General features: G+C 39.5%; 1 non-coding gene across 1 annotated transcript; it reads left to right on the top strand.

Moving 5' to 3' along the window:
- Window positions 1–16,808: 16,808 nt before the first annotated feature.
- Window positions 16,809–16,912, top strand: LOC112793671 (small nucleolar RNA R71). Its single transcript, XR_003198373.1, has one exon. It is a non-coding gene; the product is annotated as a small nucleolar RNA R71 (small nucleolar RNA).
- Window positions 16,913–17,344: the final 432 nt, after the last annotated feature.

Here is a 17,344-nt window from a genome sequence, read left to right as displayed (position 1 = left end):
CAAAGAAGACTCAACCCCACTATCCTTGATGTGGTGAAAAAGGAACTCACAAGGCTACGTGATGCAGGTATTATATATCCGATTTCTGATAGTGAATGGGTGAGTCCGGTCCAAGTTGTGCCAAAGAAATCGGGAATCACTGCAGTCAAGAAGGATGATGGTGAAGTGGTCACCACAAGAGTGCAAAATGCATGGCGAGTATGCATTGATTATTGGAAGTTGAACGCCGCGACAAGGAAAGACCACTACCCTCTCCCATTTATTGACCGGATGTTGGACCGACTTGCGGGTAAATCCCATTATTGCTTTCTTGATGGTTTTACTGGTTACTTTCAGATACATATTGCTCTTGAGGATCAGGAAAAGACCACATTTACTTGTTCCTTTGGCACCTTTGCCTACAAACGAATGCCATTTGGGCTATGCAATGCACCCGCCACTTTTTAGCAGTGCATGACTAGTGTCTTTTCCGATTTTATGGAGAGTTGTCTGGAAGTCTTTATAGATGACTTCAGTGTGTATGGAACCTCATATGATAGTTGTTTAGAGAACTTGGCCAAGGTCTTTGCTAGGTGTGTTGACACTAACCTTGTTCTAAATTTTGAAAAGTGTCATTTTATGGTGAGACAATGCATAGTGTTAGGACATGTAGTTTCTGACACCGGTATTTCTGTAGACCCAACTAAGGTTGATGTCATTACCAATTTATCTCACCCCTCATCTGTGAGGGAGGTCCGTTCCTTTTTGGGAAATGCAGAATTCTATAGGCGCTTTATCAAGAATTTTAGCAAGATTGCATTGCCATTGTCGCGCCTACTCCAAAAGGACGTGGACTTTGTGTTTGATAGTGCTTGTGCGGATGCATTTGAGGAGTTGAAGAGAGCTCTTACCACGGCACCAATTATGAGGGGCACTAACTGGACGCAGCCATTCGAGATCATGTGGGACGCATCAAATCATGCCGTAGGTGCCGCGCTTGCACAACGCGATGGTAAGCTCCCTTACATTATTGCTTACTCCTCAAAGACATTGGATGCGGCACAATCCAATTATACCACTACGGAAAAAGAGCTCTTCACCATTGTTCATGCATTGGATAGATTTAGATCTTACTTTCTAGGCTCCAAAATAATGGTATATACGGATCATGCAGCTTTAAAATATCTGTTGACAAAGAATGAGTCGAAACCTAGGCTCATACGTTGGATCTTGCTCTTGCAAGAATTTGACATTGAGATTAGGGATCGAAGTGGGTCTCAAAATCTAGTTGCGGATCATCTAAGCAGCCTTGAAAATCTCAAATATAACCCATTTCTGATTGATAACTCATTCCCTTTGGATAGCTTGCATGCTGTTTCGGATAGCTTTCCTTGGTTTACTCCTATGGCGAACTACTTGGTTGCTAAGATCTTCCCTCCCAACTTTTCAAAACATCAAGGGACAAGTTGAGGAGTGATTCCAAATATTACATTTGGGATGACCCTCACTTGTGGAAGAGGGGAGTGGACCAAGTAATTCTAAGATGTGTCCCGGAATTCGAAATCCAACCTATTCTTGAAGCTTGCTATTCGTCCGAGTGTGGTGGCCACTTTGGCCCACAATGGACAACTAAAAATGTTTTGGATTGTGTATTCTGGTGGCCAACCTTATTTAAGGATGCTAACCAATTCTGTGTGCCGTGTCACCAATGTCAGAAGTCGGGGAATGCATCCCAAAAGGATGAAATGCCTCAACAACCAATGTTGTTCTGTGAAATCTTTGATGTATGGGGCATAGACTTTATGGGGCCATTTCCTAACTCAAGTGGGTATCTATATATTTTGTTGGCGGTTGACTACGTATCAAAGTGGGTGGAAGCGATACCTACCCACCTTGATAACACTAATGTCGTGATTTCTTTCATTAGAAATAATATTGTGTGCCGCTATGGGTCGCCACGAGCAATCGTGAGCGACCAAGGTTCCCACTTTTGTAACAGGAAGGTAGAAGCACTACTCAAGTGCTATGGGATATTACACAAGGTTTCAACTACCTATCACCCCCAAACGAATGGGCAAGCAAAGGTGTCCAACCGGGAGATTAAGCGAATTTCGGAGAAAGTGGTGGATCCACAGAGGAAGGACTGGAGCTCTCGATTGGGAGATGTATTATGGAAATATAGGATGGCCTATAAGACCCCGTTAGGGATGAGTCCCTTTCGGATTGTCTATGGCAAGGCATGCCACCTTCCGGTGGAGATTGAACATAAGGTCTATTGGGCGGTTAAGCAGTGTAACATGGACATCACCAAAGCGGGTGTAGCCCGGAAATTGCAGTTAGAGGAGCTTCAGTGTCTTAGGATGGAGACATATGAGAATGCTCAAATTTACAAAGAAAAGACTAAGGCATTTCTTGATCACCATATCCAAAAGAAGGATTTTCAAGAAGGTGACAGTTTTCCTCTACAAGTCAAGGATCTGATTTATGCCTGGAAAGCTCCGTTCAAGATGGGAAGGACCCTTCAAAGTAAATGAGGTGAACCCCATTGGTGTGGTAGAATTATTTGACCCTCAAAGGGATACAACCTTCAAGGTGAATGGCCATAGAGTGAAGAAGTATCGTGGCTACAAATTACCAAGGGAAGTGGAGGTGTTCCTACTTGAGGATGTACCAAAAAAAGAGGAAGCTTAAGCACATGACCGTCCAACTTAAGGACGTTAAAGAAAAGTGCTAGGTGGGAGACACCCCACCATGGTAAAATCTTCTTTGTGTACACTTTCTTGTTTCTAGCTTTAGATTCTTTGTGAATTTTGTGATTTCTTGGTGTTGTTTAGCGTGTTTAGATATGCTAGATTTTATTGATTTTGTTAAATTGTTGTAGTATTCATTAAGACTTTATTTAATCTTGGCAATTTTATTGAAGTGATTATGTGGAAGAAAATGTTTCCTCTTGAGTATTGTATGACATTGTGAGTGTTTTCTTGCCTTATCTAGCTGAATGACTGCCAAGAATGTGTTCAAAATGCCTTTCTCTATGTTGTTGAAAAAAAAAGGGGGTCACCCATGCGCAAGCGTGGGCAATGCGTACGCACCGATGCATTTTTGCCACTCCTTGTACTATAACCCGAGAGTTGTGCGAAAGCTGGGCGAAAACTGTGCTAGGAGCACAAATGCTGCCCACGCGTACGCGTCCGTCAACTTTTGGCTCACCCACCCGTAAGCATCGGCAATGCGAACGCGTAGATCGCCAATGTTGGGTTCTCTCGTAGTCAAACTCGAGACTTGTGCGAAGGTTGGGCGAGTGGTGCACGAATTTGTGATCATCAACAATGGCGCCAATAGACTTGGTGCTCTCAAATGTGAATCACACTTTGTCACAACTCCGCAAAACTAACCAGCAAGTGCACTGGGTCGTCCAAGTAATACCTTACGTGAGTAAGGGTCGATCCCACGGAGATTGTTGGTATGAAGCAAGCTTTGGTCATCTTGTAAATCTCAGTTAGGCGGATTCAAATGGTTATAATGGTTTTCGAAATTTATAATAAATAAAGCATAAAGTAAAGATAGAAATAATTATGTAAATCATTGGTGAGAATTTCAGATAAGTGTATGGAGATGCTTGTCCCTTCTGAATCTCTGCTCTCCTACTGCTTTCATCCAATCCTTCTTACTCCTTTCCATGGCAAGCTGTATGTATGGCATCATCGTTGTCAATGGCTACATCCCATCCTCTCAGTGAAAATGGCTATGTGTTTTTGGCGTTTAACTCTGGTTTGTGACGTGTTTCTGGCGTTTGACTCCAGAATGCAGCATGGAACTGGCGTTGAGCGCTAGTTTGCGTCGTCTAAGCTCAAACAAAGTATGGACCATTATATATTGCTGGAAATCTCCGGATGTCTACTTTCCAATGCCGTTAAGAGCATGCCATTTGGAGTTCTGTAGCTCCAGAAAATCTATTTTGAGTGTAGGGAGGTCAGAATCCAACAACATCAGCAGTCCTTTGTCAGCCTCCTATCAGATTTTTGCTCAGGTCCCTCAATTTCAGCCAGAAAATACCTGAAATCACAGAAAAACACACAAACTCATAGTAAAGTCCAGAAATGTGAATTTAGCATAAAAACTAATGAAAACATCCCAAAAAGTAGCTAGATCCTACTAAAAACTACCTTAAAACAATGCCAAAAAGCGTATAAATTATCCGCTCATTACAACACGAAACTTAAATTGTTGCTTGTCCCCAAGCAAATGAAAATAAAATAGGATAAAAAGAGGAGAATATACTATGAATCTCAAAACATCAATGAATATATTTTTGGCATAAATTAGATGAACGGGACTTGTAGCTTTTTGCTTCTGAACCGTTTTGGCATCTCACTTTATCCTTTGAAGTTTAGAATGATTGGCATCTATAGGAACTCAGAATTCAGATAGTGTTATTAATTCTCCTAGTTAATTATGTTGATTCTTGAACACAGCTACTTTTATGAGTCTTGGCCGTGGCCCTAAGCACTTTGTTTTCCAGTATTACCACCGGATACATAAATGCCATAGACACATGAACGGGTGAACCTTTTCAGATTGTGACTCAGCTTTGCTAAAGTCCCCAGTTAGAGGTGTCCAGAGCTCTTAAGCACACTCTTTTTGCTTTGGATCATGATTTTAACCACTCAGTCTTAAGCTTTTCACTTGGACCTGCATGCCATAAGCACATGGTTAGGGACAGCTTGATTTAGCCGCTTAGGCCTGGATTTTATTTCCTTAGGCCCTCCTATCCATTGATGCTCAAAGCCTTGGATCCTTTTACCCTTGCCTTTTGGTTTTAAGGGCTATTGGCTTTTTCTGCTTTTTTTTCTCTTTCTTTCTCTTTTTTTTCGCAACTTTTTTTTGCAAGCTTTTGTTATTCACTGCTTTTTCTTGCTTCAAGAATCAATTTTCATGATTTTTCAGATTATCAATAACATTTCTCTTTGTTCATCATTCTTTCAAGAGCCAACAATTTTAACATTCATAAACAACAAGATAAAAAATATGCACTGTTCAAGCATTCATTCAGAAAATAAAAAGTATTGACACCACATAGCCTTAAGACATAGTTACTAAATACTAATGATCATGTAGTGAAGACACAAACATAGACAACATATAGCATAAAGAAAAAATGAAAAATAGAAAAAAAATAAGAACAAGGAATGAGTCCACCTTAATGATGGTGGCGTCTTCTTCTTGATGGACCAATGATGTCTTTGAGCTCTTCTATGTCTCTTCCTTGTGTTTGTTGCTCCTCCCTCATAGCTCTTTGATCTTCTCTAATATCATGGAGAATGATGGAGTGCTCTTGATGCTCCAAACTTAATTGGTCCATGTTATAACTCAAGTCCTCTAGAGAAGTGTTGAGTTGTTCCCAATAGTTGTTTGGAGGAAAATGCATCCCTTGAGACATCTCAGGGATTTCTTGATGATGAGCTTCCTCATGTGTCTCTTGAGATCCATATATGGGCTCTCTTGTTTGCTCCATCCTCTTCTTAGTGATGGGCTTGTCCTCCTCAATGAGGATGTCTCCTTCTATGAAAACTCTAGCTGAATAGCATAGATGGCAAATGAGATGAGGAAAAGCTAGCCTTGCCAAGGTAGAGGGCTTTTCGGCTATTTTGTAGAATTCAAGAGAGATGACTTCATGAACTTCTACTTCCTCTCCAATCATGATGCTATGGATCATGATGGCCCGATCCACAGTAACTTCAGATCGGTTGCTAGTGGGGATGATGGATCGTTGGATAAACTCCAACCATCCTCTAGCCACAGCCTTGAGGTCCAGTCTTTTTAATTGAACCGCCTTGCCTTTTGAGTCTCTTTTCCATTGAGCTCCTTCCACACATATGTCCATGAGGACTTGGTCCAACCTTTGATCAAAGTTGACCCTTCTAGTGTAGGGGCGTGCATCTTCTTGCATTATAGGCAAGTTGAATGCCAACCTTATGTTCTCTGGACTGAAATCTAAGCATTTCCCCCGAACCATTATAAGATAATTCTTTGGGTTCGGGTTCATACTTTGATCATGGTTCCTAGTGATCCATGCATTGGCATATAACTCTTGAACCATTAAGATTCTGACTTGTTGAATGGAGTTGGTCAGAACTTCCCAACCTCTTCTTTGGACCTCATGTCGGATCTTTGGATACTCATTTTTCTTGAGCTTGAAAGGAACCTCGGGGATCACCTTCTTCTTGGCCACAACTTCATAGAAGTGGTCTTGATGGGCTTTTGAGATGAATCTCTCCATCTCCCATGACTCAGAGGTGGAAGCTTTTGTCTTCCCTTTCCCTTTTCTAGAGGTTTCTCCAGCCTTAGGTGCCATAAATGGTTATGGAAAAATAAAAAGCTATGCTTTTACCACACCAAACTTAGAATATTGCTCGCCCTCGAGCAAAAGAAGAAAGAATAGAAGAAGAAGAAAAAATATGGAGGAGAGGGAGAGGGATGTGTATTCGGCCAAGGGGGAGAAGAGAGGGTTGTGTTATGTGAAAATAAAGAAGGATGGAGGGGTTTATATAGTGGAGGGAGAGGGAGTTGGTTCGGCCATTTAGGGTGGGTTTGGGTGGGAAAGAGATTTTGAATTTTGAAGGTAGGTGGGATTAATGGGGAAGAGTGGATGGATGTGAGTGGTGAAGAGGTGATGGGGAAGAGAGATTGAGGTGATTGGTGAAGGGTTTAGGGAAGAATGTTTATTGGATTGTGTGAAAAAGAGAGAGAGGGTGAGTTGAGGTAGGTGGGGATCCTGTGGGGTCCACAGATCCTAAGGTGTCAAGGATTTAACATCCCTGCACCAATTAGGCGTGTAAAACGCCATCTCTATGCAATCTTGGCATTTAACGCTAGATTGATGCTTGTTTCTGGCGTTAAACGCCAGCTCTATGCTTGTTTTGGGCGTTCAATGCCAGTCTGTAGCATGTTTCTGGCGTTGAATGCCAATTCTCCTCAAGGTGTAATCCTGGTGTTTAAACGCCAAACTGTTGCTTGTTTCTAGCATTCAATGCCAGATCCATGCTCTATTCTGGCGTTGAACGCCAGCCAGATGCTCCTTACTGGCGTTTAAATGCCAGTAAGCCCTTCCTCCAGGGTGTGCTGTTTCTTCTGCTATTTTTTATTCTATTTTTAATTTTTGTATTTGTTTTGTGGCTCCACATGATCATGATCCTAATAAAACATAAAAGAACAATAAAATAAAAAATAAAATTAGATAAATAAAAATTGGGTTGCCTCCCAATAAGCGCTTATTTCATGTCAATAGCTTGACAGTAGGCTCTCATGGAGCCTCACAGGTGATCAGGTCAATGTTGTAGACTCCCAACACCAAACTTAGAGTTTGGATGTGGGGATTCAACACCAAACTTAGAGTTTGATTGTGGGGGCTTTGTTTGACTCTGTACTGAGAGAAGCTTTTCATGATTCCTCTCCATTATTATAGAAGGATAGCCTTGGGCTTTAAACACAAGGTAGTCCCCATTCAATTGAAGGACTAGCTCTCCTCTGTCAACATCAATCACAGGTCCTGCTGTGGCTAGGAAGAGTCTTCCAAGGATGATGCATTCATCCTCCTTTTTCCTAGTCTCTAAGATTATGAAATCAGTAGGGATGTAAAGGCCTTTAACATTCACTAACACGTCCTCTACTAATCTATAAGCTTATCTTTGTGATTTGTCTGCCATCTCTAATGAGAATGTGGCAGGCTGCACCTCAATGATCCCCAGCTTCTCTATTACAGAGAATGGCATAAGATTTATGCCTGACCTTAGGTCACACAGAGCCTTCTCAAAGGTCATGGTGCCTATGGTACAGGGTATTAAGAATTTACCAGCATCTTGTTTCTTTTGAGGTAACATTTGCTGAACCCATGTATCTAGTTCACTAATGAGCAAGGGAGGTTCACCTTCCCAAGTCTCATTACCAAACAACTTGGCATTCAGCTTCATGATGGCTCCTAGATATTGAGCAACTTGCTCTCCAGTTACATCTTCATCCTCTTCAGAGGAAGAATAGTCTTCAGAGCTCATGAATGGCAGAAGGAGGTTTAATGGGATCTCTATGGTCTCTATATGACCTTCAGATTCCTTTGGGTCCTCAATAGGGAACTCCTTCTTACTTGAGAGACATCCCATGAGGTCTTCCTCATTGGGATTCACAATCTCTCCTTCCTCTCTAAGTTCGGCCATGTTGATTATGTCAATGGCTGAAGAGAGGATTTTTGCGTGGTCTAAGAATCTTTATAATTAAGTTCTCGTTGCAAGTATAGCTCTTAAACCAACAAAAGTCCTTTCTTACAAACGTTTTGGTTGTCACAAGTAACAAACCCCTAAATAAATTGATAACCAAAGTATTTAAACCTCGGGTCATCTTCTCAAGGAATTGCAGGGAGGTATGTTCTTATTATTGGTTATGAAGATAGTAAATCGGGGTTTTGAAGTTTGAGCAATGGGCATAGGTATATTTAAATGACAAGTAAAATAAATTAACAATAATAAAATCTCTTGGCAAGGTATAAGAACTGGAAGTCCTATCCTAGTTATCCTTATCAATTGTGATGAGAATTGGATTTTTCTCCCACTTTGTTAACCTCTAACTATGAAGGTAAGTTAAGTGGATGAATTAATTCGAATCCTCAAGTCCCAGTCTTTCCTTGGGAAAAGTTAGAGTTATTGGATCTCGAATCAATTCTTGAAGAATTCCAATTTTCAATCAACAATGAGTTTGATAACTCAAGAGTCACCAATTAATCAACCAAAGGCAAAAGGTAGAAAATCTAAATTAAAATCATTTATCTGAAAACATCTCAGTAATGTATATTAAATAAGAAAATCAATCCTAACATGAAAAGTTCATAAGCCAATTGGACAACACAATTCAGATACAAATGAAAGCATCAGAGTAAATAAAAATAAAAGAGAAAATAAATAAAAAGAACATTGAACCTGAGATGAAGATGAAATATTCCTAATTTCTAAAAATCCTAATCCTAAATCCTAAGAGAGAGGAGAGAACCTCTCTCTCTAAAAACTACATCTAAATCCTAAAAAGTGAATTATGAGTCTAATCTGAAGTATCCCCTTCATTCCTCCACTTTGCAGCCTTTAATCTGTGTTTTCTGGGCTTGAAACTGGGCTGGAAATAGCCCAGGATTCGCTGTTTGCGAAGTCTGGCACGCTGATTTTCGCAGATGCGACGCATCCACGTAGATGATGCGTTTGCGTCACCTATCTGTACGGCCACTATGGCAAATTATATATTAAATCGAAGCCCCGGATGTTAGATTTCCAACGCAAGTAGAACTGCATCATTTGGACCTCTGTAGCTCAAGTTATGGTCGTTTTAGTGCAAGAGGGTCAGGCTGACAGCTTTCCAGTTTCTTCAACTTCTTGTATTCCTTCCACTTTTACATGCTTCCTTTCCATCCTCTAAGCCATTCTTGCCCTGTAATCCCTGAAATCACTTAACACACATATCAAGGCATCTAATGGTAATAAGAGAGGATCAAATAAAAGAAAATAAAAGCCAAAGAAGCATGTTTTCAATCATAGAACAAATTCTGGGAAGGAATTGTAAAACATGCAAATAGTATGAATAAGTGGGTAAAGAGTTGATAAAATTCACTCAATTAAGCACAAGATAAACCATAAAATAGTGGTTTATCAACCTCCCCACACTTAAACAATAGCATGTCCTCATGCTAAGCTCAAGAGAAACTATAAAGATGAGAGGAATGGTAGGATGTATGAAATGCAACCTATCTATATGAATGCAACTACATGAAAAAATGTTTCTACCTACTTGGTTAAAAATAAATAAGTTCTCCAAGACAAACATAAATCAGATTTCACTAATTCAAATCATATAAAATAAAGACAAGTAAACTTGTAAGAAGATAGCTCATGAAAACAGGGAACATAGAATCAAGCATTGAATCATCACAGAAAGTGTATATCACTCTAATCTCTCAAGTGTCTAGAGTCAATCACTCTACTCTTCTCTAATCATGCTTTCTAAAACTTTGTTCTTCATCTAACCAATCAACAAATATTTAGTATACTAATGCAAACATCATGAGGTCTTTTCAGGGTTGTAATGGGGCTGAGGTAAAGGTAGGGATATATATATATATATATATATATATATATATATATATATATATATATATATATATATATATATATATATATAAGGTTAAGTGAGCTAATTAAGTGAATCCTTGATTAGTCTAAGATCTCACCTAACATACATACTTTGTAAAGCAAAGCTTCTTTACCTATTCTCCCATATTTTTCCCACTTTTAATGTTACATGCTCATGCATTAGTTTTAATTTTGTCCCATGTGCATTGCTTTATTTTGCATTTGGGGAATTATTTTGTATCCCCTTTATTCAAATACTGAATTATATTTTTTAATGCACATGATAATTCAATTATTTTGATTTCACATGAGCATGCTTCCCAAAAATTTTATTTTGAATTATTTCATTCTTTTCAACTTCCCACCCTTTGTTTTTATCATCCATGTTCCCAATAGGTTTTTCACACTTAAACAATTACACAATTTTTATCTTAAGCTAACCAAGGATTCAATTTGGGATTTTAAATTTGTTTTTCTGCTTAAGGCTAGTGTTGTGGTTTATAGAATAAGAGGGAATTAAAGGCTCAAGGGGGCTAACAAGGGTGATGTAAAAGGTAGGCTAATTTTAGGATAAGTGAGCTAGAATCAAACAATGGCCTCAATCATATGCAAGCATGTAAATATATTAAATATTGGACATATAGAATGGAACAAAGGAAAGATTGCAATCATAGAGAAGTAAACACACAAGAATAAAAATTTATGGTTAAATAATGTAACCATATAAATAAGCTCAAAATCTCACAGGTTGTGTGTTCTTTGGCTCAAAAACCATGTTCCAAACACAACTTCAAACAAATTTAATAGAAAAATTTTCAATTTAAATTAGCGAAATTTTTCAAAAATAGGATCTTAAAAAGAAACTTATTATTTTAACCAAGCAGTAGCTAAATGCATAAAATCAAACAAACATACAATTAAACATGCAAATGCAATAATGAACAAATAAAGAAAATAAAACAATGGTGTTGAAAAGAAGAAAATAGCTAATCCATGGAGATCAGTATCGACCTCCCCACACTTAAAGATTGCACCGTCCTCGGTGCATGCTGAGATGTGCAAGTGGATGGGTTTCTCCAACTGACGCTTTTCTCCAAAGATTGGGCAGATGGATTTGTTTGTCTCCCCTTTTAGAAGTTTCACTTTTTCCTTTCCTCGGTGGCCATCCTGAAAGAAGAGGAAAAAGAAGAAAAAGTAACCCAGAAATAAAGATAAGAAAATAAATAAAGTATGGATGGGTTAATGCCAAATGATAAAGGTCTCATTTACATGGAAGCTTCAACATGTACGTGAGAAAACAATAGAAGCCATGGCATGCCAGTGGTACAAAATGTACAACAATGGGGAAGAGAGTGGGTAATGAAAGACAATGTAAGTTCATGTCAATGCAAAAGGAATACAGGTATCATAAACGATTGGCATTGACAGAAAAATAGTATCACCCACATTGGAAAACAAGTCACTAAAAATTATACCAGAAAAGAGGCAACAGTTAAATAAGAGAATCAACACCAAAGGAAAAATAATAAATTTAGAAAAGAAAAGAAAAATATGCACTAAATTAAAATGCAATGAATGAAATATGCAAATAAAATGAAAGATAAGAAGAATGAGAAGGGAAAGAAGTAAGTAAGAAAGGAGGGAGGGAATAATTAGGATTGGGAAGAAAAGATAAGATAATTGGCAAATTAGGAAAAGCTGTGCGGCACAAGCGACGCGGACGTGTGGGGCACGCGGTCGCATGACTTGCGCTTTAAGTTAATCGACGCGGTCGCGTCGGTCACGCAGTCGCGTGACACGTTTGATGCTACTGGCGTGAGGGCAGCCTCGCACTCGCACAACTCTCTGTTCAAAATCTTATGTTGCCAAATTTTGGGTGACGCGATCGCGTGGGGCATGCGATCGCGTGAGTGGGCTTTAGAAGGGAATGACGCAGACGCGTGAGCCATGCGTCCGCGTGGGTAGAATTGTGCGTTCAGCACCAATCCAGCACCACTCTCGCACAATAATTTGTTGTGCACCCTTTTTACGTCGAAAATCAGGGCACGTGGCCGCGTGGGTCACGTGGTCGCGTGGGAGGCCATTATTCCCATGTGACGCGGACGCGTCGGCGACGCGGTCGCATGGGTCGATTTGTGCCACGCCTCCAGCCACACTCCAGCGTGACTCTCTATTTGTTTTTATTTTCTCCCCTCTCCTTGTGACGCGGACGCGTCGCTGATGCGGTCGTGTCGCGTGTCATTTTTTTATGCAATATGCAGAATGCAATGCTTAATATGAATGCTATGCATGATTTCAGGTTCAATAAAATTTCAAAAACAAACAAAACATACTAGAATTAGAACTGAAAAGGGACGATCATACCATGGTGGCTTGTCTCCCACCTAGCACTTTTAGTTAAAGTCCTTAAGTTGGACAATTGGTGAGCTCCTTGTCATGGTGGCTTATGCTTGTACTGATCCAAGAATCTCTACCAATGTTTGTAATTCCAATATCCTCCGGGATCCCAAATCTTGTTTCTGCACCCGTCTTCAAGTTGATTATCATGATTCCATCCGGTGGTTCAGCTTTAGAATTCTCACTGAAGTAACCAAACAGCTTCCTAGACCCATTCAGCTGAGTTCTATACCAACCTTTGTGTTTAAACTTTGAGCTTCCAACCATAATGAACTTTGCAGGACAATTCTTGCCACTGATCATCTTCCTCTTGCTCTTAATGCCACAAAGAGCTCTAAGTTGACCATCCATCTCCAGTAGCCCATATTCAAGTGGAATTAGGAAGCTAAGGGATATGAATTTTACCCACTTGAATGTTGTGAAGGATGATGGCAACTTAGGGGGAGGTGTTTGGAATGAACGTGGAAGCTCTACTCCCTTGTGCTCTCCTCTGACAACTTCCACCTCTTTGCAATCTTCTTCAATATTAACCTCTTCCTCTTGGTGGATTTCTTCCAATTTAATCTCTTCTTCATTGTTCACCAAGGGCATGGGATATTGTGTTTCATCTTCTTTAAACTCCATATCAAGTCCAATGGAAGAGGATTCAAATGTAGATAAAAATTCATCAATGATTGAAACCATCTCTTGATCGTCTCCTTCAAAGTCTTCAACTATGATATGCTTTGGAGGTTGTACACCCTCCTCAACATCAGCTTCAAACATCTTTGAAGGGTGCTCTATAACTTGACTTTCCCATGGAGGTTCAGCATCTCCTAAGTCTTCAACCACTGCCTCCTCTTCTTCTTCAATAATTTTGGCTTCCTCCACTTGTCCCAATATCAAATCGTGCTGCTCACTATCCACTGGAGTGCCCAATTTCTCCTTCCTGCTACATTCTTCAGTAAATTTCCCACATGAAACCATGGGGGTTCTTTGAATGTCCGAACGTCGAAAAGTTAATCGATTTCTTTCTTGATCCAGGTATTTAAGTATGCAATCGTATTCGTCCTCGATGATTTTCTTTTCAACTATTTCTTCACCTTTAAGCACAAAATCCTCCTTGTTGTCTTCTTTCACTAGTTCTTCAACCGCGCTGTCAACTTCAAGGGTGTCTACTACCTTCACCTTTAGTGCCTCCTCTAGCTCCTTATGAAGTATGGATTCGTGAAGATGATCCCTTCCTCTCGTTCCATGTGAATAGTATCAGTGGGATCATGTTGCTCTTGGATTGATGGATGTTGGTGCTCTTCCATGGATGGTGGTGATGGGATGGGTGGATCATTATGTGGTTGAGTGGAGCTTGAGGGTTGAATATTGGGTGTAGAGGATTGGCCCAAGCAGGATATAAGTGCTTGAAGAGTAGAGGCGAGACTAGTGATAGAGGCAAGTTTGCTTTCCATGGAGGTTTGGGGTGGATAGGAGTGTTCATTTGTTGGGAGAGAAGGTTCATAACATGGAAGTGGTTCCTCTTGATAAGGATATGGAGATGGTGTATATTGAGGTGGTGGTTCTGGGTATGGTTTATATGGTGGTTGCTGTGGTGAATAGGTATTGGGGTCATATGGAGGTGAATGGTGGAAAGGGGCTTGTGAGTGTGGTGGTTCAAAGTTATATTGTGAGGATGGTCTCTGAGCATACAGTGGAGCTTATTGGTAGCTACTAGGCGGTCCACCATATCTATCAGCTTGGTATGCATTGTAGGATGGTCTTTGTCTGTGATATCTAGGAGGGTGTTGTTGCCTAAAGGGTTGATCAGATCCTCTTGGCTCCGTCCATCTATGATTGCTTAGACCTTGATGCATAGTCCTGTTATAGCTTTCATTCCTTGCAACAAAATTAGAACCAAACTCAAAGCGAGAGGGGTGAGAATTCATAATAGCTATCAGAAATAAATGGGGAAAAAGAAGAAGCTAATAAACAAGTAAAAGAAAAATATTTTTTTTTGAAAAATATTTACAATAACCAATAATAAGGCACACGTTTGCAATTCCCTGGCAACGGCACTATTTTGAAGAGAGGATTTTTGCATGGTCTAAGAATCTTTACAATTAAGTACTCGTTGCAAGTATAGCTCTTAAACCAACAAAAGTCCTTTCTTACAAACGTTTTGGTTGTCACAAGTAACAAACCCCTAAATAAATTAATAACCGAAGTATTTAAACCTCGGATCGTCTTCTCAAGGAATTGCACAGAGGTATGTTCTTATTATTGGTTATGAAGATTGTAAATCGGGGTTTTGAAGTTTGAGCAATAGGCATAGGTATATTTAAATGACAAGTAAAATAAATTAACAATAATAAAATCTTTTGGCAAGATATAAGAACTGGAAGTCCTATCCTAGTTATCCTTATCAATTGTGATGAGAATTAGATTTTTCTCCCACTTTGTTAACCTCTAACTATGAAGGTAAGTTAAGTGGATGAATTAATTCGAATCCTCAAGTCCCATTCTTTCCTTGGGAAAAGTTAGAGTTATTGAATCTCGAATCAATTCTTGAAGAATTCCAATTTTCAATCAACAATGAGTTTGATAACTCAAGAGTCACCAATTAATCAACCAAAGGCAAAAGGTAGAAAATCTAAATTAAAATCATTTATCTGAAAACATCTCAGTAATGTATATTAAATAAGAAAATCAATCCTAACATGGAAAGTTCATAAGCCAATTGGACAACACAATTCAGATACAAATGAAAGCATCAGAGTAAATAAAAATAAAAGAGAAAATAAATAAAAAGAACATTGAACCTAAGATGAAGATGAAATATTCCTAATTTCTAAAAATCCTAATCCTAAATCCTAAGAGAGAGGAAAGAACCTCTCTCTCTAAAAACTGCATCTAAATCCTAAAAAGTGAATTATGAGTCTAATCTGAAGTGTCCAGTGTCCCCTTCATTCCTCCACTTTGCAGCCTTTAATCTGTATATTTTGGGCTTGAAACTGGGCTGGAAATAGCCCAGGATTCGCTGTTTGCGAAATCTGCCACGCTGATTTTCGCAGATGCGATGTGTCTGCGTGGATGACGCATTCGCATCACCTATCTGTATGGCCACTATATTAAATTATATATCAAATCGAAGCCCCGGACGTTAGCTTTCTAACGCAAGTGGAACCGCATCATTTGGATCTCTGTAACTCAAGTTATAGTCGTTTTAGTGTGAGAGGGTCAGGCTCATAGCTTTGCAGTTTCTTCAACTTCTTGTATTCCTTCCCGTTTTGCATGCTTCCTTTCCATCCTCTAAGCCATTCTTGTCCTATAATTCCTGAAATCACTTAACACACATATCAAGGCATCTAATGGTAATAAGAGAGGATTAAATAAAAGAAAATAAAAGCCAAAGAAGCATGTTTTCAATCATAGAACAAATTCTGGGAAGGAATTGTAAAACACGCAAATAGTATGAATAAGTGGGTAAAGAGTTGATAAAATCCACTCAATTAAGCACAAGATAAACCATAAAATAGTGGTTTATCAATGGCCTTGCACTCTCTTTTTGGATTCTCTTCAGTATTACTTGGGAGAGTACTAGGAGGAGTTTCAGTGACTTTCTTACTCAGCTGGCCCACTTGTGCCTCCAAATTTCTGATGGAGGACCTTGTTTCACTCATGAAACTTAAAATGGCCTTAGACAAATCAGAGACTATGTTTGCTAAGTTAGAGGTGCTCTGCTCAGAATCCTCTGTCCGTTGCTGAGAAGATGATGGAAAAGTCTTGCTATTGCTGAACCTATTTCTTCCACCATTATTAAAGCCTTGTTGAGGCTTTTGTTGATCCTTCCATGAGAAATTTGGATGATTTCTCCATGATGAATTGTAGGTGTTTCCATAAGGTTCACCCATGTAATTTACCTCTGCCATTGCAGGGTTCTTAGGATCATAGGCTTCTTCTTCAGAAGATGCCTCTTTAGTACTGTTGGATGCATTTTGCCATCCATTCAGACTTTGAGAAATCATGTTGACTTGCTGAGTCAACATTTTATTCTGAGCCAATATGGCATTCAGAGCATCTATTTCAAGAACTCCCTTCCTCTGAGGCATCCCACTATTCACAAAATTCCTCTCAGAAGTGTACATGAACTGGTTATTTGCAACCATGTCAATAAGTTCTTGAGCTTCTGCAGGCGTTTTCTTTAGGTGAATGGATCCACCTACAGAATGGTTCAGTGACATCTTAGAGAACTCAGATAGACCATAATAGAATATATCCAAAATGGTCCACTCTGAAAGCATGTCAGAAGGACACCTTTTGGTCATCTGCTTGTATCTTTCCCAAGCTTCATAGAGGGATTCACCATCTTTTTGTTTGAAGGTCTGAACATCCACTCTGAGCTTGCTCAGCTTTTGAAAAGGAAAGAACTTAGCCAAGAAGGCCGCGACCAGCTTATCCCATGAGTCCAGGCTATCTTTAGGTTGTGAGTCCAACCATGTTCTAGCCCTGTCTCTTACAGCAAAAGGGAAAAGCATGAGCCTGTAGACTTCAGGATCTACTCCATTAGTCTTAACAGTCTCACAGATCTGCAAGAACTCAATTAAAAACTGGTAGGAATCTTCTGATGGAAGTCCATGGAACTTGCAGTTCTGTTGCATTAGAGCAACTAGTTGAGGTTTCAGCTCAAAATTATTTGCTCCAATGATAGGGATTGAGATGCTTCTTCCATCAAACTTGGAAGTAGGTGTAGTATAATCACCAAGCATCCTCCTTGCATTATTATTTTCGGCTGCCATCTCCTCTTCTTTTTTAAAAATTTCTATAAGGTTGTCTCT

The sequence above is a fragment of the Arachis hypogaea genome, chromosome 3 (assembly GCF_003086295.3).
Source record: "Arachis hypogaea cultivar Tifrunner chromosome 3, arahy.Tifrunner.gnm2.J5K5, whole genome shotgun sequence".
NCBI classification, from domain to species: Eukaryota; Viridiplantae; Streptophyta; class Magnoliopsida; order Fabales; family Fabaceae; genus Arachis; species Arachis hypogaea.
This window is presented reverse-complemented; position numbering and strand designations above follow the sequence as displayed.